The 25,114-nt window shown below is 35.5% G+C and overlaps 1 long non-coding RNA gene across 2 annotated transcripts in view; it reads right to left on the bottom strand.

Annotated features, from left to right (window-relative positions):
- Positions 1–25,114, bottom strand: part of LOC141497030 (uncharacterized) — a 180,316-nt gene that overhangs the window by 124,610 nt on the left and 30,592 nt on the right. Inside the window, exon 3 of one of the 2 annotated variants that reach the window (XR_012471217.1) lies at positions 5,129–5,308. This is a non-coding gene — a long non-coding RNA (uncharacterized LOC141497030). Of the gene's footprint in view, positions 1–5,128; positions 5,329–25,114 lie in introns of both variants that reach the window. The other variant, XR_012471216.1, reaches the window with a different exon arrangement.

Here is a 25,114-nt window from a genome sequence, read left to right on the forward strand (position 1 = left end):
ATTCCTCACTTATTCTCACATTTATAATTTGTTGTCAAATCCTGGTGAATTCATCTTTGTAATAGTTCTTGCATATGATCCCTTCACTTTTCTGCCACTACCCTCACTTCCTTTATCACCTCACACCTAAATTATTGCAATAGACTGCTAGTGAGTTCCCTATAACAGATTTCTCCTCAATCCAGTTCATGCTCCCCTCAGCAACTGAGGTGATATTCCTAAAGCACAAGTCCCTTCATACTCAATAAACTCTTTTGGCTTCCTATCATCTCCAGAAACAAAAAGATCCTCTGTTTGATAGTCAAAGTCATCTATAATCTGCCCCACCTTAAATCTTTCTAGTTTTCTTACACCTATTGCTCTCCTTACCATTCTTCATAAAAGTACTCCATCTCCCAGCACTGGGCATTCTCAGTGGTTGTCCTTATCTCTACCTCCTGGCTTTCCTTCTATTGGCCTTTCCCAATCCCCCTTTGATCCCAGTGGTTCCCAAATAAGCCTACCTTCAACTTGTCATTAATATTGCTTATATGGGGTTGTTTTCATCTTGTTTCCCTCATTAGATTGAATACTTTTGCCTTTTTTATACCCTCCACACTTAGTACTTTCATAAATGTTGTTTGACAGAGAAGATGTCAGTCTGAATAGCAGAGAAAGTTTCTCACCTGAAATTTTTGAACTTTTTTGTCTGCTCCAACATCACTTATTTTGGATTTCTATGACTCTCCACAATGCCCCAGTGTAATCATCATTGGGAAATCTCATCATCTTGCTGCCTTGTTACTCATATCATCATCATCATCATCATCAGTATTACCCTCTGCCCTCTAGATGGAGGGGAAGCCATAAATTCTTCCCTTTAAGGACAGGGGATGGAACATCTCATCATTCATCTTTTCTTTTACCACATGACTGCATTCATTTTGAACTGCTTTGATTTCTTCATACCCTCTTCCATTATTTTTCCTTCCTTCCTCTAAAGTTTTCTTTTATGCAATTGTCTTCCCTTCATTAGATTTTAGGCTCTCTGAGGGCAGCAACTGACTTTTTTTCATATTTGTATCCCCCAGTACTTAGCACAGTGCCACATAGTAGCTCTTAGTACTTGACAAACAGGAGGTGTTTAATCAATGTTTATAGATTACTGATTGATCAATAATAGCCTATGCTAATGAAATTACAAATCTCATCCATTCTTCAGTGATAATGTATGGCTTTTAATAATGAAATTCCTCCAAAGAAATGAGGTTGAATTTCACATAAAGGAAAATGGAGAGGTACACAATGAAAATGAAATGCATTACCAATGAACAAGGAATAGATTATTAGGATAAACAGGAATGAAAGCTGTTATCAAAGACTTAACAGAGAAAGACTGAGGACCAGTAGAAAGAACAATGGAAAACCCAATGGTATCTACAGGATCCCAAAAGATCTAGAAAAGAGATTTTAACCTAGTATTCATGAACTTGGGGCGGGGGAAGAGATGGTGAGGCAGGATGTATATATACACATCTATACATATAATTATCCCTTCTATATCACAACTTTTCCCATCATACTTTAAAATTATCATGGATCAACATAAGAAATTAAATGCAGTTTCAGGAGAAGCTTTGTGGAAGCTGCAGAGACATGTGAAGGCCAGCAGATGACACAGAGTCTGTGACCAAATAATTAACCTATATTTTACAATAAGGTATTGTACACCATAAAAGAGAAAGAAAAAAATTCAAACTTCTCTGGTATGAAAGGAAGGTCAAAATAATTTTATGTAAATTTTCCAGATATAGGTGCCCTATGCCCCTAATCCCTACAATATGAATGGGATAACTGTATATTATTATTTCAATATAATTAGTTTGTTTTCTTTATAATTCTCTGAATTTCATTTTATTCATTTAAAATATTTCTTTGAGAAATGGTCCATAAATTTCACCTGACTGCCAAAGGGGTCCATAACAAAAAAAAATTAAGATTACAATCTGAAGAAAGACATTATATTGAGTAGATCTTCCACCACCACCCCATGGAAGATTATCAAGAAGACGTGGACAAAAGACACACAAGATAGGAAATCTGGACCTAGAACCCCTTCCTATTTTTCAAAGTGGATTATATGGGATGATCAGCTAGGCAAATCAAATTCTTAATCCCCCTCTGTTCATATGCACAAATCACAAATCCAATAGCAAAGCATTTAAGACATTAAAGCAATGAAAACAATCAGAAATAATCAAGCAACAGTAACATTTTTGGTCTCATATACAAAAAAGGGCACAATCATCTAAATTTCCTAAACTGTCAATGAAGAAAACTCCAGGGAAATACCATACATGGAGATAGAGAAACTATCCCACCTGTACATGAGTAAACAGTGTATGGGGTGGAGAAAGGGTAAGGGTGATTTATCTATAGAAGCAACTTAGAGCTTGATTTGTCTCCATTTTGACATTTCCCTTCTCATGGAGTTAATCTCCTGGATTTCTGTCCTCCAATCTCCAGATCCTAAATGCATTTGAGGGTAGATTGAAGAATATATCCTACTCAGCAGACCATATCCCACAATTACTTGGGAACAATCCAAGACTACCCTTTCTAGGTCACTCCCCATCAATTTAATTCCATACTTTTTTATGGATTCACATTTCTTGACATCATTCTTGATTCTAGACACAAATCTCATGGGATTCAGACATCCTAAAACTTCTTCAAGGGAATAGTTCCTTTGCCTCTCTATTATAGATAGTCAAAGCAAAGCTGAAGTGCACTATTATAGGCAAACTCTGCTCATAATATTAATGTATGAAATGGAATCCCTTTGCTAAAAGACTCTTAGCTAGGTGACTCTTAGTTTAGTTGATAACTAGAAATGCAAGACCTAAAAGATATTACAAAAAATAATGTGACTAAAGTCTAAATAAGAGTTATAGAAAATAATATGATAGGGGTAAAGAGGAGGGGCCAAGTTAAATTATTTGGACAGATCAGGAAAAACTTCATGATGTTTGACTTGAATGGGACCAAATTGCAGAAACTTGATAAAATATAATCTGATAACATTATTGTAGCACCTACGATGTATGGCTTCCATGCATGGAGAAATTTATTCTCTCTTTCATTCCTTCCTATAGCCATTTATTTATTAATTACCCACTTTAATGGGTCTATAAAGTGTTCACAAAGGACTAACACCTCTGGAGGGGGGCTTGTCATCTCTTTTCAAGGCTCCTCATCCATTTTTGCTGTATGTCATTCAATTCTCTCACCTGTGGTGCCAGGAAGCTGTAGCAGGTGCAGTAGCCACACCTTGGTAAAACCATCTTGATAGATAAAACCAGGTTGAGGGTAATCAAGAGTCCTCAAATTAATTGGCATGTTAGAGGAATGTCTACCGTTGAAAAAATGGGCACATTCTCTTCATTCTTTGAGAACAATCTTTTTCCAAAGGCACTTTTATTAAAATAGACAATGTGGAACACTTAGAACTTACTCTATATCAAGGACAACAAGGTCTTTTACTTCATTCTAAGGTATCATCGGTTGTCACAACTTCTATCTTGCCTAATGAATCTGGAAGAGAGAGTGAGGCTGATGACTTTATGCCTCACTTAAATCCAATTTATTCAGATGTCAAGACATCACCCCATGATGGCATTGGTCCTCTTTGAAAACAAAGAACAAACAATACCTACTCCATGCAAAGAAGAGTCATGATGGTATAGTAGATGGGGGCTAGCCTTAAAAGGTTGGTCAGAGTTCATAAACATTTATATGTACCTTCTTTGAATCAAGCACAAAAAATGCAAAGAAAGACACAAGACAGTCTCTGCCCTCAAGGAGCTCACAATATAATGGGGATGGGGAATGGAGTGGGGAGGAGGGGGAAGGGGGAGGGGTGTCTTCACATCAATGTTCTCTCATGATGAAATCCTACATCTGAGCTGGAAAATGACCTGAGGAACCATGATTTTACAGAGTTGATTTCATCTTGCAGAATGATGGGTTTCTGGACATCATGTAATCCAAGAATTAGTAGTGGGAAATGATAAGGTGAATATTGGAGGGGAGGGGAGAAGGGGAAGAAGGGTTCACTACAAATAGAAAATTCTGGAGCAACTCCAAGATATCCCCATCTCCAACCAGAAATGGGGGGGGTGCTTAGGAAGTGTGTGTTTCATACATATTGATTTCATCTTGAAGAATATTGAATTTCTGGAAATCTGGAAGCCCAGGAGATCAGCCAATCAGGAAATATAGTCAAAAAGACCTGCATTTAAGCCCTGCTTCTGATATCCCTGTTTTGTGGCCATGGAAAAGTAAGTTATTTAACTTCTCATGCACCTAAGCAATGGCATCCTTGAAAGACATTTCAGTACTGGAAGTTCCCAATGCCAATGACATCATAGCTTGATACTCCCACCCCACCTCCTAAAAATGAAAAGCCCCTAGTTGCACAATTAAGCCAGCAGTCCAGGTCACCATAAGAGTTTATTCACTGAAAGAAGACAGCTCATCATTAAACACTGTAATAAGCCATTGAGAAAAAGAGGCTTTGTAAATGATTCAAGGAAAAATCCAAACTTTGAATGTGGCTTAAAGGCTTCAGAGTTACCATCACACTCAACCTTCTTGTTTATTTGCTTAGTGCACATAAATGTGTTTGTTTTTTCCTGCATCATTTAAAGAACCACAGCAACCTCTCTTTAAAATACATTCATGTCTAAAAAGAAAAAAGAAAAATCTCAGTACAGGAGTCCCTTGTGAAACAATAAAGTAATTCTATGTTAATGTTTTAATAGTGATTTTCATATTGGTCCACAATGGGAAACCAATATGAACGGGGCTTATTAAGGCACCAATGTTGCATCCTTCTTGCCAATAGAGGCAGCTATCAAAATATTAGAGGAGCCAGAAGAATATTGTATCAAGCCTCCATGGCTCAGTAACTGCTCCACATCTGGGTTTTAACACTTGAATCCAGCTCTTACATAATATAACAATGATAATAAATGTCACGAAGCCTTTGGAGCCTCCTGTCATATTTTAATTTCATTTTTATAGAATGTCTGTCAAAACAAAGACTCTTTCTTTGAGGAGATTGAAGGGAAATAAAATTATGGCCTACCTTTACATTGATCCATCAGTGTATCACTGGCCTACTAAGAAGTATTCCATTACTCCTCTCTTTTTCCTTGTCCTCATAAAGGCAGAAGATGGGGAAATACCTGGTAAGACTCCTTGACCTCTTGATAGTCCCATTTTGTTTTGCTTTGCTTCCTTTCTGAGTCAACGGTTTTCCAAGATTCTGGTTCAAACAAGTAGGAGCTGTATTAAGAAAGCAGTCTTTGAAAGAGAAGTGACTAAAGGACCACGGTGGCCTAGAATACTGGGCTTCAAATACAATAAGGTCCTGAATGATTATTTATTTACTAAAACTATCATGCGAGTCAACACCAAAGAATGAGGGAGCAGGTAATCCAATATCTACAGCTGGACAAGATTTCCTTTCAAACAATTCTGAAAATTCTACTGGAAGAAATACAGGAGGTCTATGGAACATAGTTCTGTTTTTTTTTTAAATCTCCTGTGAGGGAATGAAGGGAAGGAGGGAGAAAGAGAGGAAGAGAAGAAGGGAGGGAAGGAAGGGAGAGAAGAAGGGAGGAAAGGAGGAAGGGAGTAAAGGAGGAAGGGAGGAAAAGTCAGATCTTCCTGACTCCAAGGCACAGTACCTATCTGCTGCATCAAATTCAAGAAATAGTATAAAGAATATAGCACTGGATGTAGAGACAGAAGACCTGAGTCTGAATCCTAGCTCTGCAAATCCCTTCCCATAATCTTTCAAACCCCTTCTAAATTATGTACCAGAGATATTACAACTTCTGTGGTCTCCAAGATCTAGGACACCCAAAATCCAAAAGGAGGTCTAAAAGAAAGTACTAAAACCCAATAAATTGACACTCCCTAACCCTGAGCTGACATACTCTTTTCTGAGCTAACCCTTACACTACCCCTCCCTAGGCTCAGTTAAATCATCTCCAAGATGCCTGCATACTTGCCAGAAGACATCATTCCTGCTTAAGGAGTTCAATGCAGTTCAATGCAACAATATCCTACCTCCCCCATACCCCACTACATGCAAAATAGGCTACATGCTCTTTAAAAGGTATTCAGTACTCTGAAATTCACCTGGTGAATCACAATGGGTATCTCAGGTAAAGGAACTTCTGTCAGCTGAATCAACTCAAAGTGTCTTTAATGCTTGCATTTATGAATATCCTTCTCCTACTATGGTTAAGTAAAGCTTTTTTATATTCTTTTGCTAATTGTTAAAAAAAATTGTGAACATCTCATTTTGTTCCAATATCAAGCCTAAACTACTGATTCAGGAGTGGCCTGAATCAGACTCAGTGTAGAAACCCAAATGACTGAATTTCTAATGGAGAAAATTCAAGCAACATTGTGGAAAGTTTTTGCATCAAAGTTTTGTTGTAAAGTTATCCCAAGTTCCAAAGACTCCAGCACATCTAAAAACTGCCTGGGAGAGAAATGGATGCTAATATTAATACTCTACATGTATCTTGGAGCTATACTTTTTGTTTTGTTTTTAATTTTTTTTTATTTATTTTCCAACTACATGTAATAGTAGTTTTCAACAGTAAATTTTTTGGCTAGGTTTTCCCCTCTCCTCCCCTCCCCCTCTAATATAGGCCATACAACAATGCTAAACATAGATCCATATTAATCTTATTGTGAAAGAAGAATCAAATAGAAATGGGGGAAAATTAAAAAGAGGAAAAAAACATAATACCTAAGACAACTTTTAAAAATTGAAGATAGTAAGCTTTTGTCTTCATTTAAACTCCACTATTCCTTCTCTGGATATGGATGGTATTTTATGTCACAAGTCTTTTAGAATTTTCTTTGATTATTTTGCTGCTGAAATGAACAAGTCCATCATAACTGGTCATCACTTAATGTTGCTGTTAGTGTATATAATGTTCTTCTAGTTCTGTTTACTTCACTCATCATTGGTGAAGGCTATTCTAAATTCCAGTCCCTTGGGATTTCCTATAGAATAATAGTGCTCCATCACATTCATAAACCATAATTTGTTAAGTCACTCCTCAGTTGATGGGCATCCCCTTAATATCCAATTCTTTGCCATTATAAAAGGGGCTGCTACAAATATTTTTGTATAATTTGGTTTTTTATCCTTTTTGTGATCTCTTTGGAATACAGACCTAGCAGTGGTATTGTTGGATCAAAGAGCATACATGATTTCACTACCCATTGGACCCATTTCCAAACTGCTCTCCAGAAAGACTGGATCAGTTCACAAAGAGCTATACTTTTAGCAAAAAGATTTTATAAGCATTATCTCATTTAATCTTCATAGTAGCCTTATGAGGAAACTAGGGCAGTTATTTCTATTCCACTTTACAAATGAGATAACTGAAACCTAGAGAACTTACCTGATTTGAATTTTCTGTAGTTATATCTCTAATAAGTTATGAAACTTAGACTTAAATTCAAGTGCTTTCAGAATTCTCACCACTTTCCTACTTTATTTATATTATTTGTACATTATTATATATAATATAATATATTATTTATATATAAATATTACTTATTTATTTATACCATATTGTCCTATTTTATTTACAGATAGCATTTTGTTTCTGGTCATTAACAGAACGCACAAACCCACTTTCTATGACTTGATCATTAAAATGTATGCTGACTTCATATACTACATCATAACCACATACAGAAGAAAAGAGAATGGAATGGACATGAAGGGGAGTCTAAGTCTGTACATTCTGATCTACAATTAAAACTTTTTTAAAAAATTAATTTAATTTTGTTACATTTTAAGTTCTAAGCTGTCTTCCTCCCTCCCTACACTGTTCTAGAAAAGGCTACCATTTGACTAGATGAAGGATGGATGGCTAGATGGATAAATACATACATGCATACATTCATACATGGGCAAAACTATCCTATGCATACTTATTCCTATTTATCATTTCCTTTTTTTATTTTTGCAAGGCAACAGTTAAGTGACTTGCCCAAGGTCACAAGGTAATTATTAAGTGTCTGAGACCAGATTTGGAATCAGGTCTTTCTGACTCCAGGGCCGGTGTTCTATCCACTGAACCAACTAGTTGCCTCTATTTATCATTTCTTTCTCTGGAAGAGAGAAGAATCTTCTTGATAAGTACTTTATAGTTTATTTGAATACAATACTCAGATCAGTCATTAAATTGTTTTTCAAACAATATTACTGTAGTCAATGTTCTCTTGGTTCTACACATTCATTCTTCATTATTTCATACAGTCTTTCCATGTTTTTCTAAACCTGTTTATCATTTCTTACAGTATGGTAATATTTGATCACAATCATAAATCAAAACTTGTTTAGCCATCCCCTCCATTTCCAATTCTTTGCTACTATAAAGAGAACAACTATAAAAATTTTAGAACATAGAGATTCTTTTCCTTTTTCCCTAATCACCTTGAGAAAGAGACCTACTAGGGGTGGTTAGGTGGTGCAGTGGATAAAGCACCAGCCCTGGAGTCAGGAGTTCCTGGGTTCAAATCTGACCTCAGACACTTAATAATTACCTAGCTGTGTGGCTTTGGGCAAGCCACTTAACCCTATTTGCCTTGCAAAAACCTAAAAAAAAGAGAGAAACCTACTAGTAATATTGCTGAGTCAAAGGGTATACACACTTTATATCTAGGTTATGTATTCATTTTGACCTTGTCTTAATAATTGGTATAAGATATTGGTCTATATCTAGTTTTTGCCAGTCTGCTTGTAAGTTTTCCCAATAATTTTTTATCAAATGGTGAATTCTAATCCCAAAGTGTTAAATCTTTTCCATTTGTCAAACATTTAATTTAATCATTTACTACTATATATATATGGTATGTCTACTCTTTTCTTCTGATTTCTTATTTAATACCAGATAATTTTTGATAATTACCACCTTATCAAACAGTTTCTACTGCTAAACAACCTTTCTTTATATTTTTTAAAATTAAAAACTTTTTCATCCAAATTTATAAAAGACCTAGAAGTACAAAGATCTTAAGTTTTTTCAATAAGATTTTACTATTTCCTCATCCTCTGCAAAAGATATTGGGATATATGCCTCAATTATTTATAGGGTGGCTCATTTATTTATGTTGATTACTAATACAACCCAATGAGATGACCAAGAGTAACATGAAATAATGTGTCCTGTTGTCATTGAGTTATATAAATGATACTGAAACCATAAAACTTTCATTCTCTTCTTGGAAAAGAACCTATGAGACATCCCTCCATTTGGAAGTAACTTCTTAACACTTGTCTTCTGGTTCATTAATTCATACAATATCAAGATAGAATCAATTTCATTTCTTCTAGTAGTGAATCAATTTGTGAATAATTAGACAGAGATCATTTATTAAGGGAATAAACAGGAAGAATTAATATTGTAGGTAGTCCATTGCTTCCCCATGTGATTGATATTCCTGAAACACAAATCTGAACACCTTACGTTCTACTAAGAAGGCATTGTAGCATGGTAAATAGGGACAGTTAGGTGATGCTGCAGGAGATGAGCACTGGACTTCAAATTGGAAAGTTTCACCTTCACCAGTTTGTATCCAACCTCAGACACTTAATAAATGTCTAGACATTAATGACTTTAATTAATGATTTAACGCTACCTCTTTCCTCATATGTAAAATGAGGTGGAAGAAATGATAAACCACTCTAGTATCTTTGCCAAGAAAACCCAAAATGGGGTCATGAAAAGTTGGACATGACTGAAACAAATGAGCAACAACAACAGATAAAGAGAGAGAAGCTATAAAAATATGGATTCCTGCCTCTGACCCCTACTGACTGTTTAACACTAGACCAGTCACTTAACTTTCTGTAGTCAAGGTGAACTCTAAGTTGTAAAGAATATTTCAACCTCCTTTGATAAGAAAGAGTTTCCTTGTCTAGGAGTTCCCTATCATGTCCAATCTCTGGTAAGAGTTCACATTCATATATTACTGTTACACAGTTACAAAGATTTGATCTAGAATATTGTATTTGACTCTTCTAAGTTTGGTTTCACAGGTATTTTTCTATTTTTCAAATAGAGAAATGGAGAATAAAAGTTAAAATGATTTCCAATTCAATTAAGGTTTTCCATTTCCAAACCTAGTACTCTTTCTATAATGTCATGCTTAATCTGGAAGAATAAACATAAAAAACTTTTACCTACTCTCATAAAATGTCCAAAAGACCTCGTCCTTCTTCCCCATAGGACTCTGCTAAAGTTAAGACAGATAAAGAATAATTTATAGAGACCATATATTCATATAATCATCTCATCAGCCCACAAATTTTCCTAATACCATGCTTTACCTCAACAAAAAACTCAAACCTGAATTAGTTACTGAATCATTTTAGACCAGAAATAAAACAAACAAACAAATTGCAGTTTCTCTAGGGCAGAGAAACTTTGCATGCCAAGGTCCCCTTTAGCAGTGGGATGAAATTTATAGACCTCTTCTCAGAATGACTTTTCAAGTACATAAAATAAAATAGATAAAATTACTAAAGAAACTAATTATGTATAAAATATATTAAAAATTTCAAAATTATATATATAATTATATAGAATTAAAATTGATATATATAAGGAAAATTGTATTATACTTTTTGTTTCCTCCTTAAGGATATGATTTCTCTCTCATCACACTCAATTTGGATCAATGTACAACATGGAAACAAAGACCGGCAAATTGCTTTCTGTGGGGGGGGGGGAGTAAGATTGGGGGAAAATTGTAAAACAAATAAAATCTTTAATAAAAGAAAAAATAATAAAAAATTATATTAAAAGAAAGATGTTATTCTTGTCTGTTTAGAAATGCTAAGGATTTCAGAAATATGCACCCTTATTTGGATTATGAACTCTTTGTGCTTACTTGGAGTTGCAAATGTATATTGATTTCTCTTGTAATAAACTGTTTTTCATACAAGTTTTGTGAAATTGTGATTGCCTTTTGACATTTCCCATATCAAATCATGGAGACTCCCATTCTCCTTCCCACCCACTCCCTCCCACCAGTCTTTGGATCCCTACTTAGAATAACGTTTTTGCATACATAAAATATATATGCATAGCTTGCTTTGTATCTGTTTTGACTGTTATCTTTCTGAATAGATTGTAAGCTCCTTAAGGCAGGCACTATCTTTTGCCTCTTTTTTTATACATCTAGCACTTAGCATAGTACTTACTGCATAATAAATATTTTATTGATTGAAAATAAAATATATAGGATTACAAAGAATTATATGGAAATAAAGATATATTGTTTTTTCCAGTCTAAGTTCAAAGACTCCCTGAAACCTTGTGTTGGACTTCTCATAATAATATTTTTAAATGCATAAAATAAAATACATAAAATTGCTCATTTTTCCCTTTCAATTTCACAGATCTTTTAAAATTTATTCATGGATCTCCTAATATCCATGTTTGTTGTTCAGTTGTTTTTCAGTCATGTCAGACTCTTCATGATCCAACTTGAGATTTTCTTGGCAAAGGAGTATTGAAGTACTTTGTGCCACTTCCTTCTCCAGCTCATTTTACAGATGAAAAGACTGAAGCAGAGTTATGATAAGTCTTCCTGACTCCTGGCCCAGCACTCTATCCCCTGCACTACCATGGACCCCAGGTTAAGAACCCTTGCTTTAATAGGTTTCAAAGATCTAAATTATGGGAGAACTTACAGTAAAGTTATGGTAACTATTTTCCATCAAGAACTCTGCTTAATTTAAAATAAATGGAATACCATGCTTCCCCAAGATAAACCAATCATCTGAAATCTCATCACCAGGTTTACTGACTCAGTTTACCCAACTCAGAAGGGAGTTGTGTCTCCCTTCCGAATGGAGGAGCAATTAACTCCTCCCAATGCCTTCCTTTAATGAGAACTCAGACCAGCATTTTTCAGATAACTCTCTACTTTCTATCAACAGCTTTGCTTGGTTTTGACTTCATGGAACCACAGGTTCAATGTAGTACAGGGACCTCCTAGAAACTCTTCACACGTTAACTTTTCAGTTTCCTTTTGTATTTGTCATCCCCCATTTGACTATAATCTTCTTGAGGACAAGACCTAGGTTGTGGGGTTTTTTTCTTAGCACATGATTGGCACATAATTCCTACTTAATAAATATTTATTGAATTGAATTGAATAAAATTTCCTTTAGTTTAATAGCTTCTTTTCTTGTGACAGCATGATTTGAATACTACCTGATGTTGACCAGGAATTTTAGAGAATGTCATGAATCATGAACCATTTAATAACAATTTTCCTTAAATATTCAGATAACTTGTCAGCCTCACGAGGACTATTAAAAATAAAATAATATAAGTTCCCCGAAGATGAGCTCTTGTATGACATAACAATTCTCAAGAGCCTAGAAGACACTAGATATTTATATTCCATCTTTACCATCATCCTTTATCAAACACTGATATTTGAAAGAATGTTAAAGAAAAATCTCTTGCTTAGCTAAAAAAAATTGCAATTAATCAATTTGGAAAGGCAGCTGTAGTTTTTGGTCATAAACCCCATATTCCTACTGAGAAATGACTTCCCTAGGTTCACCCTTTCAATTTAGTAAGGTCCAGCTGATAAAATTTCAGACTCCTCTGGCATCCTTTCTTCTCTCCATTCCTGTCATTGCCTTACCTTCTTTTATATATGAACTTGGGCTGTCTATGGGCAGAGTCATCAAAATCCTGAATTCTGCTTGCATATCATACATGACTCCAGATCAGGAACTGAAATTTTTAAAGATACAACTCAGGCTTCTAAAACAATGATTTCAATAGAGATGATTTCTCTCTCCCTCTGCACCACCCCCCAAAATCTCTTTGAAGGAGTTTCCTTTATTAAAACCTGATTGCTCCTAAATCTAACTGCACAAGATGGGGACATTTTGTTTTAGTGCAACTTAAAGCTCTAGTAACTTAAAATAGCACTAATTCTTTTGTTTCACCTGGTAACTTAGTAAGATACAGCTTTCTTTCATAAAAAAATAAAAATAAAAAAGATTCCTACTAGTTTTGGCCTGGACTGGAGTCAAAAAGACCTGAGTTCAAATATGGCCTCAGATACTTACTATATGAGGCGAAATCATTTAACCTCTTTTTGCCTCAATTTCCTCATTTGTAAAATGAGAGTAATCTCTCCTGAAATTCAGTTCTACATCTCCAACTGAACAGTCCATCTGAATGACCCCCCCCAGAACCTCAAACTCAACATATCCTTCTTTCCTCTTTTCTCAGTTTTCCCAACTTCACCATCATCCACTGAGTCATTCAGGTTTGAAATGAAAGAGATGGTGGTGGTGATGGTGATGATGATGATGATGGTAGTAGTAGCAGTGCTGGTAGTGGTAGTGGTGGTGGTGGTGGTGGTAGTAGTAGTAGCAGTAACAGTAGTAGTAGTAATAATAGTAGCAGTAGTAGGGTAGTAACAATTACATAAGTAATATCAGCAGTAGTAGAATAGTAGCAGTAGCAGAAGTTGCAATATAAGTAGCTATTGTAATAGCAGCAGGAGGAAAGTAGTAGCAGTAGTAAAATAGTAGCAGGAATAGTAGTAGCAATAGTATCAGTGGTAGCAGTAGTAGAGTAGTAGCAGTAGCAGTAGTAGTAGCAGTAACAGTAGTAATAGTAGCAGCATCCTTAGCAGTAGCAGTAACAGTAACAATAGCAGCAGTAATAGCAATAATAGCAGCAGCAGCCGCAGTAGTAGTAGTAATAATCATCATGACTTTATTTATATAATATTTATTATATACCAGACCCTGAACTGAGTGTTTTATAAAATTTCATTCATATAATAAACTTGGGAAGTAAATATTATTACCATCTCCATTTTGACAACTGGGAAACCAAGGCAAATAGAGGTTGAGTGACATGTCCAAGGTTTTACACAACTAGTAGATGTCTGAGGTTAAATTTGAACTCAGGTCTTCCTGAATTTCAGACCAGTGGTCTATCCGCTGTGTCAATTAGCTGCCAGTAGAATGTAAACTCCTCGAAGGCAGGGATTGTTTCATAATTTTTCTTTCCATTCCCAGCACCTATGGGTATTTGGCACCTAATGTTTAATCACAGTTGAATTTTATGTAAAAATACATTATTCTCCTTTCCAAAGCTCATCTCACCTATTTCTGTAGCATCCTTCTCAATCACAATCCCTTGATCATCTGCATTTGACTATAAACAAGCTCAAATTCACATCCTTTCAATCCTGTGAAATAATAAAATCCTATTTTTAATAAAAATGGGAGAAACAAGGAATTTGTCACTATGGTGCAAATTCAAAGAGTCAGGAAAGCAAAGAAAAAAAGACTTTGAGTACTGGAGTATGTCTCTAAATCAGGAGTTCTCAATCTTTTCAGTCCCCATAGCTCTTGGCTTTCAAATCTCCTCATAAGCCCCCGCCCCATTCAGTCCGAAGGGACATAAGTTCTAAAAGTTATCAGGCATATAAGAAATGAAATTAATTTCAGTAAGATAATATATTTGCCAGATATTTACTATATCATTTGAAAAACTTCTCATTTTCCTTGGGTGGAATTCGCAGGAGCTGGGTACCCCTGCTCTACAACTTTCTGTTTGTGCAGGACTATAGATATCAGATAAGGTGAGGTATGATCTTGTCACAACAATGCTACCATTCTATAATGCCAAACTGCAATTATCCAAATTACATAGCAAAGAAGACAAATGGAAAGCTGCTGGTATTCATGATTTCTGTGGATTTCAGAGGAGTTAAGGATGAGGATATAATGAGAGAGGAACTGGATAAGATTTGTCCAAGGAACTGAGCAGCTTGAACCCAGCAGACAGGAGTTTGGGGTACAGTCCTCATATATGCTGTTCACATATTCCCCTGGTTGTCCTTCCTTCCTTGGGGATTCATGCCAGGGATTCATAGCTTAAACCTCTTGGTTTCCATACTGCCTCTTCTTTTGAAATTGGGGGTCTACAAAGCCTAGGAGTCTCTGCTTCTGCCCTGGAAATTGGGAATAAGTATATTGGAGTTGTGATGACCAGGTTAGTCTATGAGTCCAGCATCCCTTTCTGAACCACTTCCCCAATAAAAAATGGTTTAGTGGCAGTGGGACTGGACCCTAGATAGCAGTGGTTGATGGCATCAAACTTGGAATTTGGGGATGTGTCGTTAAATTGGTTCATTGAGGGATCATCATAGAAATGTACCAGTGAAAATAATTTTTAAAAAAAATTTGAGTGACTGTGCACATTCCAATCAACCAACTAAAAAGCAAATATTTATTAACCACCTACTGTAAATCAGACACTGATTGGTATTGGGTATACAGAGTCCCTGAAGATGAGGAGCATACATTCTAGCCGGAGGAGACAAGATGTACACAAGAGCATCTGCAAATTAGATCCAAGTTAATTTTATGGGAGAAGTACTAGCACATGGAAGATTAGGAATAACTTCATAGAAAAGATGGCACCTGAGCTTAGCCACAAACGAAACATTATAGATCTAAAGAGGGAAGGGAGTTTAGAGGTCTTCTGGTCAATTCCTTCAAATTACAAATGAGACAACTGAGTTTGATATATGGGGTGACTTCCCCAAGATCACAGAGATAGAATTTGAGCCCTCTAACTCTAGGGCAGAAATTCTTAATTTTTGTTTGTGTCATGGAGTCCTTTGACAATCTGGTAATGACATCCATGGACCCCTTCTCAGAATATTTTAAATGCATAATATTTATATAATAATTTTATAATATTATACAATAATAATTACTAATATTTATACAATAATAATAATTAATAATACTTATACAACCCTTACTATATGCCAGACACTGTGCTAAACACTTTAGAATTAGGATTATAAAGGATGCTAGTTAAACTAAAATGGAGTTATCAGAATATTTTTAAAAATACATTTAAATAGAATAGAAAACTGTATATAATAGATTAGCAGCTTCATGTGCAATCATCCTTTTAAATCTACTGTTATATAAATGTTTGTTTTGTTTTATAAATTAAAAAATACATATACACATACTAAGTTCATGGGTCCCAGGTCTAGAATCCCTGTTTTTGAACAAGAGCTATTTGCATTGAACCACAAGGATGAATATGTGAGCATGAATTGAACTGAATCTGAAGTATACTCATTTCTGGGCAAACACTAATGAATCTATCAAAAAACAAGAAATAGATGCCAATCTAATCCAATCTAACAAGTGTTTTTAAAGTTTCTACTGTTTGAAAGACACCATGGTTAGCATGGATAACTCCCATTCTGTATGCCCTCATGCTGCTCTGGCCAGTCCTCAGAGAGAACATCTGAGCATATCGGCTCAGCAAATCAACAAGCATTCTGGATTCAAATGGCTTCAGTTAAGAAAGGAGTGAAACAGAATCAGGAATGCCATCCATAAAGGCAGTTAATTATGTTTGTTCTATCACTCTGACTGATCATTTATAATATTTAACTTCAAGAATGGCAGCCTCCAAATTCCTTGATGAAAACAGAACTGAGGCACCAGTAACCAACAGATACCACTGTGATTTACAAAATGAAAAAAGTAAACAAGAAACACAATTTTATATGATTTAATAAAAGATTTGTTCCTGCCATTTCTCTCAGGAAGATCCACATATTTTTTCTTTGCTGACAGTTATTATCTCCACCTTTACTGAACAAAGGGACCCGAAACACAGCTGCTCAGTATCAGTAAAGAAAATCATTCTTTTATTAATAAGACTGTTATTAGCTGAAAAAATCCATATTTGGGGGTTCACACTGAAGGAACAGGCCATTTCTAAGAAATATGGTTGACTAGTGCCAACATTATTTCAGGCAATTTCATGATCAAATGTTCTATTATGTTGTTTAAAAATTTTATAGGGATTGTAAATCAGAGCTATTTTCTATTTGCTCTAAATATTTAGGTACTACAGGGAAAGCAGATCAAATTAAAGGGTATTGTGCACATATTTTGCTGGAATCTCACTGGGGCATAAATCATCCTGCTTGTAACATGGAATTCTTTAGTAAACATGTTTGGGAGAACAATATTATAGGACTTTCTCCAGCATTTTGGAAAATAAGAATCTTTCAAGGGATGATTTGGATAATAAAAACATCTCTGAGATTTTCCCATTATTCATCCTGGGAATCAGGATGTCAGTTTTCAAAAACATTAGCTAAAAATGTCCTCCTGGCAATCTTGTTAGAATAAGCCTCCCAAGAGCATTTATTCCATTGTTATCATAAAAAAAAGGGAAGCAAAGGTTGGAAGCAGGATCTCTCTTTCCCTTTTTGGAATGAAAAGGGCTGACTACCTTCAAATGATCAATGAAAAATCTAAGTTTCCCTAGGTCTCAATTTTCTCATCTGTATAATGGAGATAATGATTGCTATGATACTCAAATAAGAAGCAATATAGTGAAATGCATATCAATTTAGACTTGAATTCAGGAATCATTGGATTCCAATCCTGTCTCTGATAATTAGAGCACCAGCCCTGGAGTCAGGAGGACCTGAATTCAAATTCGACCTCAGACAGTTAATAATTGCCTGGGTGACCTTGAGCAAATCACTTAACCCATAACCAAAAACCAAATCCTGTCTCTGATACTTATTAGCAGTAATCTACTTATGATGGTGACACCATTTAGGATTTTCTTGGCAAAGATACTGAAGTAGTTGACCATTTCTTTTTGCAGTTTATTTATAGATGAGGAAACAGACAAACAGGATCACACAGCTAGGAAGTGTCTGAGACCACATTTGAACTTAGGTTCAAGGCATAGCTGAAATTTTTTCTCCCAGTACATTTTATCCTACCATAAATACATCTCTTTTATTAATAACCATACATCTAGTTATTCACATGGCAATTAATGATATCACTTAGATTCTAGTACTGTATTTCTTACATAGTTAGTTAATTCTTCATATGTTTAGAGATTATTTTTCCAATAATAATGTGAAAGCTCCCTAAAAGCATGATCTATGACTCCTTACTCCTGTAGATTTTTGATATGTAATTGTAAGCTGATTGATGATTTAAGTGACTCAATCAAGGTCATATGACTAGTTAGTTTTAGTTATAAGAATGACTTTCCCAATCCTAAAAGATCAGAACCCATTCTTCTTTTAGGCTTCCCTGTTTCTGTGGATGTCATCTCTATCTTCCCAATCATCCAAGTTCACATTCTTGATTCTTCCAGCTCCATCGCCCCTAGTAATCAAGAAATTACCAAGTCTAGTTATTTCTACCTCCCAATGTCTTATATTCTTTAGTCCACTCACTTAGTCTCTATCCTGGTTCATCTCATCTATTCCAAAAGTCTCCTAATTTATCTCCCTATCCCCAGCCTCTTCCTTCTCCAATCCAGCTTTCACATAGCTGGCAAACTGATATTCCAAAACCCCAGATCTAATTTTCATCTCCCACACTCAAAATTCTTTAGTGACTGCTTATTACCACTAGGGGAAAAAAAAATCCTTAACCTCATGGTTAAATCTCTCTAAAATCTGAGTCCCTCCTACCTTGCCAGTATTGATTCATCATATTCTTTCACACACCTTATATTCTAGTTAAACTAGCCTGTTAGCTATTTCCTAATCATAATATCCTATCTCTCACTTCTCCTTTGCATAAATGGATCCCCCATGTCTAGAATACTCATCTCTGCCTCTTAAAATCCCTTACTCCCTTTCAAGTACAATCAGGTACCTCCTACATGAGAACTTAACTGATCCCCTCCCCCAATCATTAATACTCTTTTCCTTGAAATTACTTTGTATATACTTCCTATTTACTTATATAACACCTTACTGCAGCAGCCCTTTGTAAATTACAAGTACTCAGCATTTATTCTTTCATTTTTTTGCTGGACAAAGAAATCTGAAAATGAGGAGAGTGATCAGATAATGAAAAGGATCAATTCGAACTCTGATCACAAATTTAGAAGGAAAAAATACCCTTTTTTCGCTTTTGCTAGGAAATGGGGTTAAGTTAAGGCCACATAGCTAGGTAATTATTAAGTGTCTGAGGTCATATTTGAACTCAGGTCCTTCTGACTCCAGGGCTGGTGATCTATCCACTGCACCACCTAGCCACCCTGGGAAAAGTACTGTTATATCTTTCACTCTATGGGGACTTTACACCTCTTAGGCACTGGCAGCTCTCTGTGGTCCCAGCAACCTGGTTCTTGGTATCTCCAGAGAAATAAAAGGGAGAGCAGCAAGAAGAGATCCAACCATGATTCCTTGGGGGGAGGGGGCGGTGGAAAGGGGGCACTGAGATGTGCAGGGGAAAACCCAATTGGCACATAGCAGTAACTATAAGAACTGAATGCAGAGAATTTTCACCTGACTTGCTCACTAAGAAAATGATTCCAATGAAATGATTTACTCATTTCTCTTTGAGACTTTGAAAGGAGAGTGCTGAAGAGTATCTCTGTTAAAAGACATTTGAGTTGACGTGGGAAACCATACTAGAACTGGTGGAGGAGGTTGAGGTTTCAGATCTAACTCACTACTAGGGGATTTTTAAAGGTAGCATCAGAAATTTTAGTTTTAGTAGTGACCAAGAGAAGTTGAGATTCCTGATTGTGATCAGGAGTGTCTCTTCCACAATCAAATAATAGACATTTATTCAGTACTTATTATGTACCAGGTTAAGTAGATCAAAAAAAGAGATAAAAGAATAATCCCTGTCCTCAAGGAACTTAAAATCTAGTGAGGGGAAACAACAAACACTAAATATGTACAAAGAAATCTATATACAGAAAAAAAAAATAATTAATAGAGGGAAGGTTTACATTAAAAATGAGATTTTACTTGAAATTTAAAGGAAGTCAAGGAGCAACATGGGGGTAATGATCAACCTTAATTGACTTGCTCATTCCATCAGTGCAACAATCAGGGACAATTTGAGGGTATATGCAATGGACAATACCATCTGTATCCAGAGAAAGAATTGTGGAGTTTGAACAAAGACCAAAGACTATTACCTTTAGTTTAGGAAAAAAACCATTATCTTATTATGTAATTTTGTTATCTCGTATACTTTATTTTTCTTCCTTAACGATATGATTTCTCTCTCATCACATTCAACTTAGATCAATGTATACCGGAAACAATGTAAAAACTAACAGACTGCCTTCTGTGGGGAGTGGAGTGGGGGGAAGGAAGCAAGAATAGGGGGAAAATTGTAAAACTCAAAATAAATAAAATCTTTCTTTTATTTAAATAAATAAATAAATAAGTCAAGGAAATCAAGGAAATCCAGATGTCAGAGCAAGGAGAGAGAGCATTCTAGGCAAAGGAGAAGCCAGAAAAATGCCCAGAGAACTAAGACTTGGAGGATCTAGTTAGTAGAACAACCAGGATGCCAGTATCATTGGATTGAAAAATATATGTCAGAGAATAAGATGTAAGAAGACTGAAAAGGTAAGAGGAAACTAAGGTATGAAGGACTTTGAATGCCAGAGTATTTTGTATTTGATTCTGGAAGCAAGTTTACTCAGAGGAGGAAGTGACATGATCAGACCTATGCTCTAAGAAAATCACTTTAGTGGTTGAATAGAAGAACTAAGAGTTGAGGCAAGAAAACTATTCAGAGGCTATTGTAATAACTCATACATGAAGTTTAAGGACCTTCTCATCCTATAACTTGTTAATTAGTTTCTTCATCTACAAAATGAGGACCTTAGACTAAATGATCCTTTCCTATAAATCTGGGGTCCTAATTTTCATTCTCCTTTAAAAAAATGCACTCTAATTCATAAATGAATAAATAATCCTTTTCAGTCATATAAAATTAGGAAGGGGATAAAAATTCTCAGTGGGAATGGGAAAATACAAGTCAAATAAGTTATGGATTATTGTTGGGCATATGCATACATTAGATAAGAGCATTAGAAGGCACTAGGAGAAGCTGAGGCTAATACAGGAAGTGTGGGATTCTCATTGGCCAAAATACAGCACCAAAGAAATTAGACCTTGGAGTTGACAGATATGCATAATTAAGATAGTAATGTGGGCTCCAGATTTCTCTGGGTTACCTTCTGTTTAAATTAATTTTCAGTTAAATCATGGGATAAGGATCTTGGGAATATGAAAGACTTATAAGTAACAGAGTTATCTGCAATTAAAGGCTTTGGTCTTTAGGTAAGACATTGATTTAGAAAAAGATAGACCTAGTTTTAACCTGGGGTTGTTTGGGCTTTTTTTAGTTGGTATGGTGGCTATAATTAAATAGTTGTTAATCTCTCATTATCAGGGAGTGTTCTAGCCACCACACTCTAGCCAAGTGAGAGTCCAACATGGAAGAAGCACAGGCCCAACAGAGATATTATCATATCTGACAAGAAACAGTCCCAATGAGCAAAATGTTCAAGACAAAATTCATGTTCAATAAGGAACTGACCTTTAAAAATCCACACACTAACATCATCAAGAGACATCATGTTGCAGCATTGAAAGTGTAAGTAGTCCAACCCACCTGATCCATTATCCCCACCATTCATGTATGATCCCTATGTTTGCTCATTCTCCCCACCAATGAATTGCATACTTGGGGGAGAGTGCATACTATATTTTATGAGAGAAATATTTTGCTACAAATCTTATTATGCCATTTCATTAAATGTGTTTACTTTTAAGTAACTCTCTGACTAGAGAAAAATATATAAACCTCAGTGGGAACTTGTGAGTTATCATTTTTAGTGCCTATGAACACACTTGAACTTGTGGAGGCACTCTTCTAGCGACTCCTTATAGAAAAGGAGGCATCACAAATGAGATATTGGTTAAACCTGGTATTTCAGACAAGCCTAGGATTTGGAGGATATAGTTCAGGTTAAACAAATTAAAGGGGAAAAAATCTATGAGAAAAGGGAGGGTGCTTTCTTTATAAATGGCTACATAGTGAACTGGGAGAAATTGAACACCCACAAATAGCATTCTGCCCCTCCTTCTTGATTTCTATCATTTTGGCAGAGAAAATTTCCTTTAGGATCTTTCTTCCTCCATATTGGGGTATTCAATGGAGTCTAAAATTCTAATACTAAATATAAAAGAGTAGTTCTAAAAATATTGGTTAAAAGGACTGAATTATGCTATTAACCAGTATTTTAAATTCCTAAAGGCTCCATTATCACCAGATCACATGTTACTGATTCAAAATTCTGACATAGAAAATTCCTTCCTATCACACTCAGTAGTTACTGTTGTTTTATCTCTTATAAGATATCCAAGTCTATGTGTTTTCTCTTCCCATCTATAGCAAGCATTTTCCTCATCTACTCCCTATTTCATTATACTTTCTCATCAACATTATCCATTCCACTGGACTAGTCAAAGACTGTTAGAGCTACACACCTTAGATATCATCCATTTATAACCCTCTTATTTTTTTAAGAAACTGGAGCCAAATTGGGTAAATAATCTATATGATTGAGTCTTTACATAATACAAAATTTTGTGATGCAATTGACCATTAATTAAAACTACAGAATTTTATGACATTTTAAAAGATGCGGGCAATTTCTCAAAGGCAATCTAGCCTGGTCTCTTCCTTTGTTTCTCCTCTCTTAATCTGACATAGGATAAGAGGATTTTAGATCCAGAACTATGAGGAACCTCCGCACCTACTAAGAGAACAGAAACTCACTGGTTCCCCAATTCATATTCATTGGTTGTCAGCTGGACCACAAACCCTACTCAGAGAAGCCAAACTCCTTCCATGAGTAAGTTGGGTTTCATTCATTTTTTTAAATACTCAGTATGATTGGAATTTAAATCAGTAGCTCAGAGCAATTCTGGTTAACAAGGTTCTTGTTTGGAAGGTTACAGCCTAGCAAGCTATTAAAAAGGGAGGGGGGTGGAAAGAAGCATTCCCTGCCAACCGCAGATAGTGACATTTAGAATAGACAGGAGGCTGACAGCACAGAAGAGAAGTAAAGGAAGAAAATCTGAAAAGGGCAAAATCCTTAGTACAAAATTTTGAGCTAGAGAAAAGAGGTGAAATGAGTAGAAAAAAACAAATCTTTGGGGAAAATCACAGCAGGATAGAAAAGATTCATAAGCTAATCATAAGAATGACCCAAACAAGGAAGAGAGGAAAGTTACCTATAGATCTCACCTTACCCTTCTTTCCTTTTTGTTTTCTTTTACACTACTAGAAACTAGATTCATCTCTTTTCAGAGCTATAGAGAAAAAAAATAGGAAGATGAAGAAAACAGATTTTTTTTCAGAATTTGATATGAAGTTGCAAGATGGGCATGATTATTATCCCCATTCTACAGTTGAGGAAACTGAGATTTGAAAGGGCTTATATAACTTGACTAAGGTCACACAACAAATATCTGAAGTATTCTTTGAATGCAGGACTTCCAGACTCCAGGTTTAATGTACTATCTACTTCATCATCCTACTGTCATTGCAAATGAATGACATCATTGCCCAGAACTGAATGGGAGGAAGAGACTAGGTTAGATTGCCTCTGGGAGATTGCCCACATCTTTAAATGATTGCAAACTTTTCCTTGGGACAAATGCTCAAAATTGAACACAAGTATTTTTCCAATGATGTGGTCTAGCTAGTTACAAGTTATAGAATACTAAAGTCTCAGAAGAACTTAGGATCACTCAAAGAAAGTATCATGTAAAGGTACAAGATTTGAACAAGGGTGATATACATTACAAATGAGGGCAGGGGAATAATTGAACTATAGCTCACATGATCCATTAAAATGCACACAACCTTAAGAAAATAGAGAGTCCATCTGTTCATCAGGGCCCCCTTTGGAAAATTTGTGGGAGGACAAGGAAAAGTTTCACAGGATGGGTCAGAATAGGAAGGCAGTGATCTATACCACTTGAGGGAATCTCAACAGTGGTGAGAACCCAGACCTTTTAGAGTATTGGATTATTTGTATGGAAATTGATGATATGAGAAAAGTAAATTAGAATAAAAAGACAAATAATCCTAATGGGAACATAAATAGAAAGACTCAAAAAATGTTATGATGCTTTATGCTTTGAAATTAACAGTGAGGGGATGGAGCACTGGCCCTGGAGTCAGGAGTACCTGAGTTCGAATTCGGCCTCAGACATTTAATGATTACCTAGCTGTGTGGCCTTGGGCAAGTCACTTAACCCCATTTGCCTTGCAAAAACAAAATAAACAAATAAACAAACAAATGAATAAATAAATAAATATAAGTAAATGAATGAAAAAATAAATGAGTGACTAGAGAGATAAATAAATAAATAAATGAAATTAACAGTGAGTTTGGTATAGTGAATAAAATACTGGGCCTGAAGTCAAGAAGACTCTTGAATTCAAATCCTACCTTTTACACTAACTAGTTGTATGTCCCTGAGCACCTCAAGAATTGTCACCATGACTTAACTGTTTTGTCTTCCTTAAATTCCTCAATTATAAAACAGGTTTATAATCCTGGGATTGTTGTGAGGATCAAATGAAATAATACTTGTAAAACACTAAGCAGGTCTTTAATGTAAATTTAAATGTAAATAATTACTAAACAAGTCTAATAGTTCATACTGGCATTTAGTGTAAAGTTGCTAATAAATATTTAATTTTTAAAAGGGGAAAAAATCAAATAAATTTAGAAGAAATATAAGCAAAGAATATAAGGAATATAATGTATAGAAATAAAAATAATCTTTCTAGAGCAATGAAGCTTTTCTGTTATAAGATACCACTTGCAATAGTGTTATTTATTATCTCAGTCTTATTAAATTCTCCTTCTACTTCCTACCAAACTCCATAAGGAGCTACTCCATATACCATGTTGTATAACCACATATGTATAACTGGGAGAAAATAAAACCATTAACATGGACAGTCCAACTTCCATCATCCCATAGGTCTTCACCACAATAACTCCACTTCCTTCTCACCATGAAACTTCCCCCAGTCATTCTCCATTTTGTGAGTTCTTTTTTATTTTGGGGGGTGGGGGGGGCGTCATTGTGGGGATGGGCCCAGGCCAATCAT

The sequence above is a fragment of the Macrotis lagotis genome, chromosome X (assembly GCF_037893015.1).
Source record: "Macrotis lagotis isolate mMagLag1 chromosome X, bilby.v1.9.chrom.fasta, whole genome shotgun sequence".
In the NCBI taxonomy this organism is placed as follows: domain Eukaryota; kingdom Metazoa; phylum Chordata; class Mammalia; order Peramelemorphia; family Peramelidae; genus Macrotis; species Macrotis lagotis.